Genomic DNA, 12,571 nt, shown 5'->3' with positions numbered 1-12,571 from the left:
AGTCTTAAAAAATAAATCAAGTAGAACATTACAATAGGTGGGTGCTAACAGCTAAACCTGGTTTTAGCTTGTATCCTAACACATTTCTTTACTAATTCTGACCCGGGCTAGGTTTATAGCTGAGCCCAATTTTTTGGGTTCTAATGTGGATTCCAATATATACCCTATGGGCCTACAATTTAGTCTGGATCTGGATCAGAACCAGGTCAGAGATCTGACCCATTTCATTCCCATGTGTATGATTTATTAAAATATTTTAAGCATTTGCCAGCTACCAAGTTTATTCATGCTTTAAAAATATAATGGATAAATATATTGATTTTTTATTTAAGTGGGAAATCAAAGCGAGTACCAACTAGGGTGTGGACGGGATAGGTTTGGTTCGGTCCCAAGTGGAACCAGACCCAGACCTGATTTGAGATGCTGGTTTCAGGTCCAAACCCGGGTCCAATTAGATCCCATAAGAAAAACCGTACCCAGATCTTGTAAGGATTACATGAACCAGAACATACCATACCTATCTGGTAAAATAAAATTTTGATGTTTATAACAATGAAAAATTGCTAATCTTAGTGGGAACTCCGGTAGGGGTGGGTCTGGGACAATTCATACCTGGCTCCATATATTAATCGGACCCTTCTGGTCCAACCCGCTTTCTAATCAGGTCTTTCTATTTATCACCAAACCCTGACCCTAGGGGTGAGCATCGGGTCGGGTTGGGTCGGGCCGGGCCGGGCCGATTGGGCTGTTGACTTAATCAATGATAATAACAAAAAACCTAATCAATAAAGATCAAACAAAAAACCTTAATCAATGAAAATCAAAGAAAAACCTTAATTATTTTAAAAAAACTAAGAAGATCAATGAAAAAATTAAAGAAAAATTAAAGCCTTGATCAAAGAAAAAAAAAAATCTAATCAATGACAATCAAAGAAAACCCCCTTAATAAAAAAAATCAAAGAAAAAAACAAAGATCGAAGAAAATTAAAAAAAAAAACTTAAGAAGAAGAAAGAAGAACGAAGAAGGGGGGAGATAGAGAGGAAGAAAAAAGAAAACGAAAAAAAAAACGAGGAAGGAAAAAAAAAGAAGGGAAGAAAGAGAGAGAGAGCTCACGTCCGGCCTAGCCGGCTATATATATATATATATATATATATATAGAGAGAGAGAGAGAGAGAGAGCTACAGTGGGGTAGAAGAGTGGTTGAGTTTTGGTATTTATAGGACCAAGCCATACATTTTTATTTTGGTATCTATAAGGCACCAATAGATCGTATCTACCAAACCAAGATCCAAATCAACTCAATTAGAATCAATTTCATGAAGTGAGCCCACTAAGAAAGTAACACTTACGTATCAAAAGGATTTTCAAAGGCACAAACGTCTAGAAATTAAGATGATCCACAGGTTAAAATTGGTGAAAGGTTTACAATGCTAAAGCCAAGTACATTGGAAAGTTCAAATGACATGGTCCTAGAGACCTTGCCCGGTAAAGCCAACTCTAGGCTATAAAAACTTATAAAACTTATTCACGAGCGGTACTTTTTTCTTAAATAACCAAAACTAGGGAAAAAAAATGGAATGATTGGACATGTAACATAATTTTGAGACAAACACAAAAAAATCTTGCCCGCTTACAAAAAGATCAATGTTTAAGAGAGCAGGTCCTATTTGAATGTGGACCCATGAGCCATTTTTTTTTTTTTACTCGGAGAAACTGCCTCAGGCATAGAGACCTAGCCCTGGCGGCTCAGCTTGCCTCGGGCACTCGATCCCAAGCTTCGGCTTATGCAGGGGCCTGATGTCCATGGGATTTGAACCTAGGCTGCCCACCAAACGGCCTAGGCCCCATCCCACTGCACTAAACCCCTTGGGCCATCTATGTTTGCAACATAAATCCACCCAAGTATAGGTGGTTGTTTGTTTCAAACCATTTCATATGAAAAGGACCTTGGAAAGAGGGCTTATTTATCATTGAGGGTGAAAAGATCACCCCATGTGAAATATGTGGCAACGCCCACATATTAAAAGGCACACCTGTGCTTTCTTATGACATGCAGAGTAGCAAGGAGGAGAACTCAGTGACAAAAGTTCTAGAGGAAAGGGCTATCCTGAAGGATAATTGTATTTAGAAAGATAGGCCATCTGATTGGATCGCTGATGAAAACAATTTGTAAAATATTTCGGATCTGGATCTGGTAGAGGTCTGCCTAAGCACAGCTAGCTAATAAAAAAAAGGTTCAAGCCCCTATCACCCTGAAACTTGGTAGAAATCATATTACACAAATCAAGTTATCTGATAAAGCTGCAGGCACACCCATGACGCGATAGAGCTCCAAACACACCCGTGTGCGGCAACAAGGTTCTTTTGTTAATATTTACATGGAGAAACCACCTCCATGATCACAGACCTAGCCCCATTGGATTTGTCTGCCGTACTTACAATCATTGTCCTCGCAATGTAAAACTAAAGAAAGAAAAAACTGCAAGACAAAGATTTACGTGTGGTTCGGCTTATAGCCTACTCCACGGGAGAAGAGAGGGAGAGATTGTTATATTCTTACAATGGAGATCATGTATGTGATACATATAGATACAATGAATACCTCATTTTAGCAACTTTCAATTTTCCTAAGCAGCAATTACTAAAAAAATATGGTCAATCATATCATCCTACATAGAGCAACAAATTTTCAAAATCTCTCTTATCCACCAACACTCCCCCTCAAGTTGGTGCGAAAATGTCGATAGAGTCCAACTTGGACAATATCTTTTGAAACTTGGCAGAGGGCAATCCTTTTGTGAAGATATGTGCTAATTGTTGGTCACTGCGAACAAAAGGAGTACAAATAACATTAGCTTGAATGTTTTCTCGAACAAAGTGACAATCTACCTCAATATATTTAGTTCTCTCATGATAAATTGGATTTGAAGTAATGTGTATTGCATCTTGATTATCACAAAACATTCTTGTTGGTTGAGATAAACCAAAACCCAAATCATGCAATAAAGCTCACAGCTAACTTCACTAGTGGTAGATGTCATTGCCCGATATTCAACTTCTGCACTTGATCAAGCAACAACATTCTTTTTTTATTTTTTCATGTTACCAAGTTACCTCCAACAAATGTACAATATCCTATGGTAGATCTTCAATCAATGGGACATCCGGCCCAATCAGCATCAATATAGGCAGTAATGAAACTGTGTCCATTCTTACGCATCCAAATACCTCTTCCTGGTGATCCCTTCAAATATTGCAGAATTTGATTGACTGCGTTCATGTGATTGACTCTTGGTGCATGCATAAATCTACTGACCAAACTAGTAGCATAAGATATATTGGGTCGAGTAATGGTTAAATAAATTAGTCTGTAAAGTAATCTTTGAAATTGACCAATATCAGACAATAATTCACCATCATCACTAAGCTTAGCACCTCTATCAGTAGGAGTGTCTGAAGGTTTTACTCTTAATTTTTCAGTTTCATGTAACAGATCTAACACATATTTTTGTTGATTAAGAAATATGCCTTTTTTTTAGTAGGCAATTTCTAATCCAAGAAAATATTTTAAAATTCCCATGTCTTTGATAGCAAATTGCTTATGTAAAAGAGTCGTGAGCTTTGATATTTCACCTTGATCATTGCTAGTGATCATAATGTCATCAACATGAACCAGAACAACAATAGTACCATAAATACCTTGCTTAACGAATAGAGAAAGTTTGAAGCACTCCTTTTGAGCCGGTTAATTATGAGAACAAAATTCAGTTTAGTATATCAGGCTTGTATTGCTTGAGTCCATAAATTGCCTTTTTTAGTTTGCGCACTAAGTCGGGTTTGGATTCTTGTGGATGACTGGGTGATACACTCATATAAACCACTTCTTCTAGATCGCCATGCAGAAATGTGTTTTTAACATCCATTTGAAATAATTTTAAGTCTTGATTTACTGCTAGAGATATAAGGACTCGAAACGTATTCATCTTCGCAACAGGTGCAAATGTCTCTTTGTAATCTTTTTTATAAGTTTGAGTAAAACCCAGTGTTGTGAGAGGCGTACGCCTCAGTACCTGAAGCGTACGCCTCAGAGGTGAGGCGCACGCTCAAGGTACTGAGGCGTACTGTGATGCGCAAATTGCCCCTCATCAACCTCCAGAACCCCCTCCTTCATCCCCAAGTCTTCCTCCTCCGCCCGATTCGTCGGTTGTGCTAACCCCAAGTGCCGGTGGATCCACCGCCACGTGCCGGCCAGCTGCTCCACCGCCGCTCCCTGCCTCCCCTCCCACCGCTTCACTTTCATACCAGTTGTGAGAGGCGTACACCTCAGAGGCGAAGCGCAGACTCAACGCCTCGCTTCGCCTCATCGCATTTAACAACCTTAGTAAAACCTCTAGCAACAAGTCTCGCCTTATGTCGTTCCACAGTTCCATCACTTTTATATTTTATTTTGTATACCCAACGACACCCAATTATTTTTTTCTTTGAGGCAATCGAACAATATCCCACATTTTATTCTCATCAAGGGCATGAAATTCCTCATTCATAGCATTTTTTCAAATAGTATTGGAATTAGCTTCTCGAAAAGTCTTTGGTTCTTGATGACTAGAGACTGAACTAAAAAAAGCATAGTAAAATTGAGCAACATTATCATATGTCAGATAAGATTGTATAGAATAAGAGAATGTATGATAAGTGACAAAATCTTTCAATCTTTCCAGAGGACGAGTCTCTCTACTCGATCTCCGTTGAATTGGAGGTGCTTCTGTTTGAACTGTTGTTTCAACTGTAGGAGTCACTTCATTATCTGGAGGTATAACATCTATATTTTGGGCAATAACATCAGACATTATTGTTGTAAGCAGTACCAAATCTGACAAGTACTCTCCCTGGGACTGATTCCCATAATCATTCTGTGATGAAAAATATGGTTTACTTTTAGCAAACCGTACGTCATGAGAAATAACAAGCTTTTGGGATGCCACATCATAACAATATACATTTTCTTTGATGAAGAATACCCAAAAAATACACACCGATTTGATCGAGCATCTAACTTATCATGATGGGTTATTTGTTGGTGCACGTAACAAACACAACCAAACACCTCGCAAATGAGATATGCCAGGCATCTGATTCTTCAAAACTTCCAGAAGTGACTTAAAATTGATCACTCGACTAGGAAGTCTATTAATCAGATATATTGTCGTTAAAACTCCATGAGACCGGTACCTTTTTGGGATATTCATTTGAAATATAAGAGCTCTCGTGACTTCAAGAATGTGTCAATTTTTTCTCTTTGCCACCACATTCTGTTATGATGTTCCAACACAACTAGTTTGGTGAATAATTCCTTGGCTCTGAAGAAATTCAGAAAATGATCCTTTGGTGTATTCTGTACCATTGTCAGACCTGAAAATCTTAATTTTGGCATTGAATTGAGTAAATATCATATTATGAAAATCTTTAAAAGCAGATAACACCTCAGTTTTTTATTTTAACAAGTACAACCATGTAGCATGAGATTGTTCATCAATGAATAACACAAAGTACGTATATCCATCATATGAATCAATTGGAGCAGGACCCCATAAATCAGAATGAATGAGTTCAAAGGGCTCAACAAACATAGACATAGAACTAATGAATGGTAAGCGTGTTTGTTTAGCAAATTGACAAACATCACACACACTAGACTCAATTGATACGGAAGGAAAAAGACTCGACAAAACATGGTTGGATGGATGGATGGATGTCTGAGTCATTTATGTAAGATGTGACTTTCCACATAGTTGCTGGTATGACACGCCTTATTAGTGGGTTTGAGCAAATACACTCCATGTGAATAAATTCCTTCACCAATCATCTTCTTCGACTTTCGATCCTGAAAAATGACAAAATTAGGAGAGAAAATAACATAACAGTTTAAGGAATTAATAATTTTTCCAACAGAAAGAAGTTGAGTTGGAAAGGATGAAACAACAATAGCATCAGAAGTAATACTATTTGAAAAAAAAAATAACTTTGCCACTCCCTAACACAGGAACAGTAACTCCATTAGCAACGGAAGCATTATTCTTATCAAATGTAGGAATAAATTCATGCACAGAAGAGGGACTATTGGCCATGTGATCAGTTGCTCTTGAATCAATAATCCAAGAATTAACTTTAGAAGACAGAGTAGGGCAAGCTTGTAAATTACCTGAAGAATGGGTAGAGGCAGAAGGACTTTGTTCAGAAGACATGGACTTACTGATTTGTTTGAGAAGATGACTCAACTTATTCATTGAGATGGATGTATCGGCTGCTGCAACATGATCTCTCTTATGCTTGTCAAAATTCAGTTTGAGGTGAGGATATAATTCCCAACATCGATCCTTGGTGTGTCCATTTTTACCACAATGATCACAATGATAAGACTCTTTTTTTCCTTTATTTCGATAAGTATTCTTTTCTTTTTCAATACCAAAAAAAAATCTCCTATCATCTTTCTCTACCAAAAATGCATTCGATTAAACTTTTTCAGATTTTAGTTCAATATTCATAGTCTTCTTTCGAGTTTCTTCATGTTGAATAATGGCACAAACACTAGAAAAAGAAGGAAATGTAGCATACATAAGAATATTACTTTTGATGTTTTCATATTCAGGTTTTAGGCTACTAAGTAATAAAAAAAATTTATCTTTCTCCGCCCTTTGCAAGAGTGTCTTGACGTCAATAGTATGTGGACGATATATATTCAATTTGTCCCACATTCTTTCATATTTTCAAGATGTTCACTGAACGTTTCTTCCACCTTATTGTGTTGCTGCAATCTCAAGCTTAAGTTCAAATATGCGAGCAACATTATTCTAATTACCTTACAACTCTGCTATAGAATCTCATAATTCCTTTGCAAATTCAGAGAAAGTAAAAATTCATGAAATTTGAAGTTCCATGGAATTAAGAATCCAAGATCGAACACGTTGATCACTAGAAATCCAATCTTCATAATAATTATCAGTGGGTGCAAGACAAGTTTTTGTTCCATTGATGAAACCCAACTTTTTCTTACCGCCAAGAAACAATGTCACTGCTCTCGACCAAGAAACGTAATTAATATCATTCAAGAGAACATAGGAAAGCTTCCAACTAGGGTTACCTGATTCTCACATTGGTAAGGAAAACAATCAAAGAAAAAAGCCGAATCTGATGTCTTTGCAGAAAAAAAAATTGCAGAACTTTGCTGAGAAAAAATGAAAACACCTTGTTTTCTTTTTTAGAGCTGCAAATTTTCTGCAGTTAATTTTGTGTTCAAGAAGTGCTGGAGACTAGTGGGTGCAAATAACATATGTAGAGAAATCAAACTTATCTGTGATTATGTTGCACACTGCATTACAAAGACGACACCAGAGATTATGCAAGAACGCTGCTTTTTTGAGTTGCTTACGCAAACTTGAAGTCAATTGTTGCAAACTGAAGTCGACAATATGGCAGACTTCACACTATCTCTGTCTGTAGATCGAAGAGATGATGACGATCCAATAGATAACAATGAATCCACTAGCAGCAGCAAAAAAAAATGATCACCGAGAAAAATATGGATACACAATCGTGTATCACTCAGCACCACATGATCAGATTTAGCAGCCAATAAATTCAGTCAGGAAGATAAAGAACAAACATAGAGCACAAGCTCAACAGTCCATCAGACGATCAAACCTCAAGGATCAACACTCTTGCTTTGATACCATGAAGAAGAAAAAAATTACAAGACAAAGATTTACGTGGTTCGGCTTATAGTCTACTCCACGGGAGAAGAGAGGGAGAGATTGTTATTCATTCTTACAATGGAGATCACTTATGTGATACATATAGATACAATGAATACCTTATTTTAGCTTCATTCAATTTCCAATTTTCCTAAGCAGCAATTACTTAAAAAACATGGTCAATTATATCATCTCACAAAGAGCTACAAATTCCCAAAATCTCTCTTCTCCGCCAACAAAAACTCTGTGGGCTTATCCCTTACCCCCAGAGAATCACCCCCTTCAGTTTGCAGGAAGGGTGACAGCCATGGGATTTGTACCTAGACCACCTGCCTAGCGGCCTAGGTCCAATCCCACTACGCCAAACCCCTTTGGAGCACGTGGCAACAAGGTTAGATGCAGCATCTTAATGTCTTTGTGATGTGATATTAGAAAACACTACCAAACTAATCGGCTACTAGAAAATGCTTGACCTAAGTATTCTGGATATGTGTTAAAATGATTAATCTAAGTATTTTGTATTTACTGGAAACTAGAGATAAGGGGCTTCACCATTGCTTTTGGGCATTGCGTCCAGCAGGTAGTGATTTAAAATTTCATGTTGGATGTGGCTAATACTAGATCCAATTAATTGAGTATTGGCTAAATGGACTTGGATTTCGATAGAGAAAACCTCATATATACCAAATCCTATTTTTACATGTAATTGAATTTGGATATCTGTCAACTCCTGATGATATTCGTCATATTTGATATCAATAATCAAAACTTTTGCCCAAATCCTTGTAATCGAATATGGTTTTGGCTTATTGAATCCAACCAATCAGAGTCGAATTCAGTCTGATATGGGATGAAATCTGACCCAATTGACATTCTATTGGCAGGGCATGTGCCATAGGAAGATCTCCTTGTTAGAGACCCTGTTCCTATGACCCATGATCCAAGTCCAGGAACTTGTATAGATAAGGTTGAGAAGCATCCTGAAACGGCTGAAAATAAATAGAATCCAAAACTGACGCCTCAAGGATAATCTACCAAAATTTTCATCCTCAATTATAGAGGACTGTTTTTTTTATTTATACAGAGAAACCGCCTGCAGCAGGATCTGAGACGTAGTCACACTGGATATGCTTGCCGTACTTACTATCAGTGTTGTGAGAGGCGTACGCCTGAGAGGCGAAGCGCAGGCTCAACGCCTCGCTTCGCCTCATCACATTTACAACCTTGCTTGAGAGTCTCACGTTGTGAGAGGCGAAGCACAGGCTCAACGCCTCGCTTCGCCTCATCGCATTTAACAACCTTGCTTACTATCGCTGTTTTGGCAGCGTAAAACTGCATGAGCTTACCTCTTGCCCCTAGGGAATCACCACCCTTAGTCTTGTGCAAGGATTCATGACGCCCGTGGGATTTGAACCTAGATTGTCTACCAAGCTGCCTAGGCCCCATCCCACTATGCTAAAACCCTTTGGGGGCATTATAGAGGACCTATTGCATCATAGTGAGTATTCCTTTTATGGATACGATAATATCTAATTAGCTTTCTATATATATATACATATTTTTATTAATGTCCTTTTATATATATTCTCTCTCTCTCTCTCTCTCTCTCTCTCTCTCTATATATATATATATATGTGTGTGTGTGTGTGAGGGGTAGTGATTTGCAGTCTTCAGGTAGGTTTTTTTTAGAGAGGCGTGGTTCTGTGTTGGGTAAAGTGTTCGGCCCTTTTAATAGGGGGGCAGTACACTGGCTCCCCCTAGTTGGACAGAACACCTTATAAGGTGTTCTGCCCAAAACACTGGATCTGCTCCCCCATTTTAGACCCAACCACGTTATATCTGGTGTTTTTTTTCTTATGCTGATGGTGTGAATTTGTCTATGTTAGCATGGCTTTTAGACTCTGATACTCCTGATTGCAGCCATGGCGTGTGTTTGGATTTTCAAGAGCTTGATGGTGTTTGTTCTAGCAACCTCTGCTTCTTCGTCCATACTCGCGCCGGACTTCTACAGTAAAGTGTGCCCGGACGCTCTCCCAGCCATTAGGAGGGTGGTGGAGGATGCTGTGAGAAAGGAGCCTCGGATGGGGGCATCACTGCTGCGTCTTCACTTCCATGATTGCTTTGTCAATGTAAGTCATTGAATGTATCATCCTGATTAAGATCTACATACACAAGATATATTTGAAGGAATTCGATCGAGTTTTGAGTTTGAACTTATATTGCATGCCTCAATTTAAACGCACCTTGGCTCAGTATTTGCTTGAATTGCTCATCATCATCATTATATAATCAAGCTGTTGCAAAACCATAGCCTATGCCTCAGTTATTTTCCCTAGACAAAGAGCAGCTCTTTGTGTTTGTGTTTTTTAGAGAGAGAGAGAGAGAGAGGTTGTACCTTTTAAGAACCAAAGACTTACCAACCATGGTTGGCAAAATCAAGTCTGAGTTGGGATCCAACCAATTTTTGGATATGTCACAGACAGGGTTACCGACGGTATGTTCAGATTCAGGCTGGGGCTTTTGCAAATTTTCGTGATTCTGGATGTGACCAGATCCGAATCTAAATGCATTTTTTGATCTGAAATCTGGACCGTTTGCATCCCTAGTCTCAGGGACATGCCATTTTGGGTGTGACACCTTAGGACATGCTGGCATGGACGTGACATGTACAGCTATTATTTTAATATTTTTAAAAATATTTTAATACATTTTGATAATTTTCAATAAAAATTAAAAGATTGTCCTAATGTCCTATTCTCGGAAAAGTTTTTAAATCTGCGAGTCAAACTCACGTCACATGCCTATTCTAATCTCCTTAATTTTTTTTTTTTACTGAGAAACCACCCCCAAGATTAGAGACCTAGCCAAGCTGGCTCTGCCAGACGTCCTGGCAGTGTAAAACTCCGTGGGCTTACTCCTTGTCCTGAGCTAATCTCCTTGCTTGATCTCTCTATGTAAAATAGATTCAAAAGTTTTACTTCCAAATATACATAAGTTTTAGCTGGGCTACGAGTTTAACCCCCAATGAGTTTTATAGAAAGGATCTCATCTTTTGACATAGGATTGTTTCATCGTATGTTGATTCTAGCCGTCCAGCCGAAGCATCTGGACCGTTATGATCAGTCCACATAAAGGTGAAAATGTGGGCCAATCCTTTCCGATTATTGGGCGGCTAGGACTGAACGTAGGATGAAACCCATCCTATGTCAAATGATGGGATCCGTGATCTGGTTTTTACTCGAGTCACTGGGTTGGCCAACCATGCAACAAACTAACGCTCTTCTCATTTGTGTCTGTCAAGTAGGGGTGTGATGGTTCAGTCCTGTTGGATGACACCCCGTTCATAATTGGGGAGAAAACAGCCCCCCCCCCCCAACCTAAATTCCTTGAGGGGCTTCGAAGTGGTTGATGAAATCAAGTCTGCTGTGGACCGGGCCTGCGGTCCTCTTGTCGTGTCGTGTGCCGACATCTTAGCAGTCGCAGCACGGGACTCGATTGTCGCGGTGAGTTCATCATGTTCAAAGCCACCAACTGTTTTTTGGTATGCCTATGTCTCACTGGACACCAAATCAGGGGCAATCACATCTTACAAAAGCAATGTGCCATTGCACCAGAGTGCCCTCCGTTTAGAGGGAGGATCAGGTGCAATGTTATTACACACTTTTAGGGTGCTGCTTTACCTGATCACCTGCATCCTTGGGGTACAACCTATGAGCTGTGGGGCTCAACAGCTGATGGTGGGTGATAGGATGTAGCAGCATACTTGAAAGTATGCAATCACATTGGACTTCAATTCCTCCATCTACTGCAGGAAAGATAGAGGGGTACTCAAGTGCAGCGGCACATTGCATTTGTGTAATATGATCACACTTGGTTCGCGTTAGTTACATTGTGTGCTAATTTGCATCTCTCTTTCTCTCTCTCTCTATCCGATTTAGCTAGGTGGACCATCATGGCAAGTACAACTAGGGAGAAGGGACGCGAGGAATGCTAGCAAGTATGCAGCGGAAGTGCAGCTTCCCTCACCCTTATCCAATTTGAACACCCTCATCTACAAGTTCAAGTACAAGGGCTTAGACCTAAAAGACCTGGTTTTGCTCTCAGCAGCGCATAGCGTCGGCCAAGCTAGGTGCTTGTTTTTCAGGAGACGGATCTATAACGAGTTCAACATCCACTACAACTTCGCGCTCACCTTAGAAGCATTGTGCCCTCCTGCCGGAGGCGATAACAACCTCGCCCCTTTTGATTATGTGAGTCCCAATACATTTGGAAACAGCTATTACTTGAATTTGATGAGGAAGATGGGGTTGCTGCACTCTGACCAAGAGCTCTACAATGGTGGTGAAACCGATCAGCTCACCAAGTTCTATGCCCTTAATGCAGACCAGTTTGCCGTTGACTTCACTGTTTCCATGGTCAAGATGCAAAGCATAAGTGTGCTCACTGGCAATGATGGCGAGGTTCGATTGAATTGCAGAAGGGTTAATTGATAGTTGGGGCTGGACCTCGCCAATGTTGCTCGCTGGCAACTGGGTCTGGTTGATGCAGTCATGGCATGAGGTCTTGTAGTACTGGATTCATCTTAAATGGCAGAGATTGTGATTGTGATTTATTTTGATTGTGATTATCAAATGTGATCACTTTACCTGTTTTTACCTTGTGAAAGTTGGTTACAAGGTTGACTTTATGACTAACAATTATAGCTTTTACTTTCTCAGTGTCTATTTTCTCAAGCTCATGCTTTCTCACCAACCAAAACAAACAAGGATGAATTGGATGGAAAAAGAGATAAAATGCAGCAATTGAATGGTAAAAACACGCT

The 12,571-nt window shown here is 39.3% G+C and overlaps 1 pseudogene; it reads left to right on the top strand.

The window, feature by feature from the left end:
- The first annotated feature begins 9,697 nt into the window (after positions 1–9,697).
- On the top strand, positions 9,698–12,239 carry LOC149840582 (peroxidase RIP1-like; annotated as a pseudogene).
- The last annotated feature ends 332 nt before the right edge of the window (positions 12,240–12,571 follow it).

This window comes from Nuphar pumila, chromosome 4 (assembly GCF_984573655.1).
Source record: "Nuphar pumila chromosome 4, dmNupPumi1.hap1.1, whole genome shotgun sequence".
Taxonomy (NCBI): Eukaryota; Viridiplantae; Streptophyta; class Magnoliopsida; order Nymphaeales; family Nymphaeaceae; genus Nuphar; species Nuphar pumila.
The sequence above is the reverse complement of the archived record's forward strand: the minus strand, read 5'-3'. Positions and strand labels throughout refer to the sequence as shown.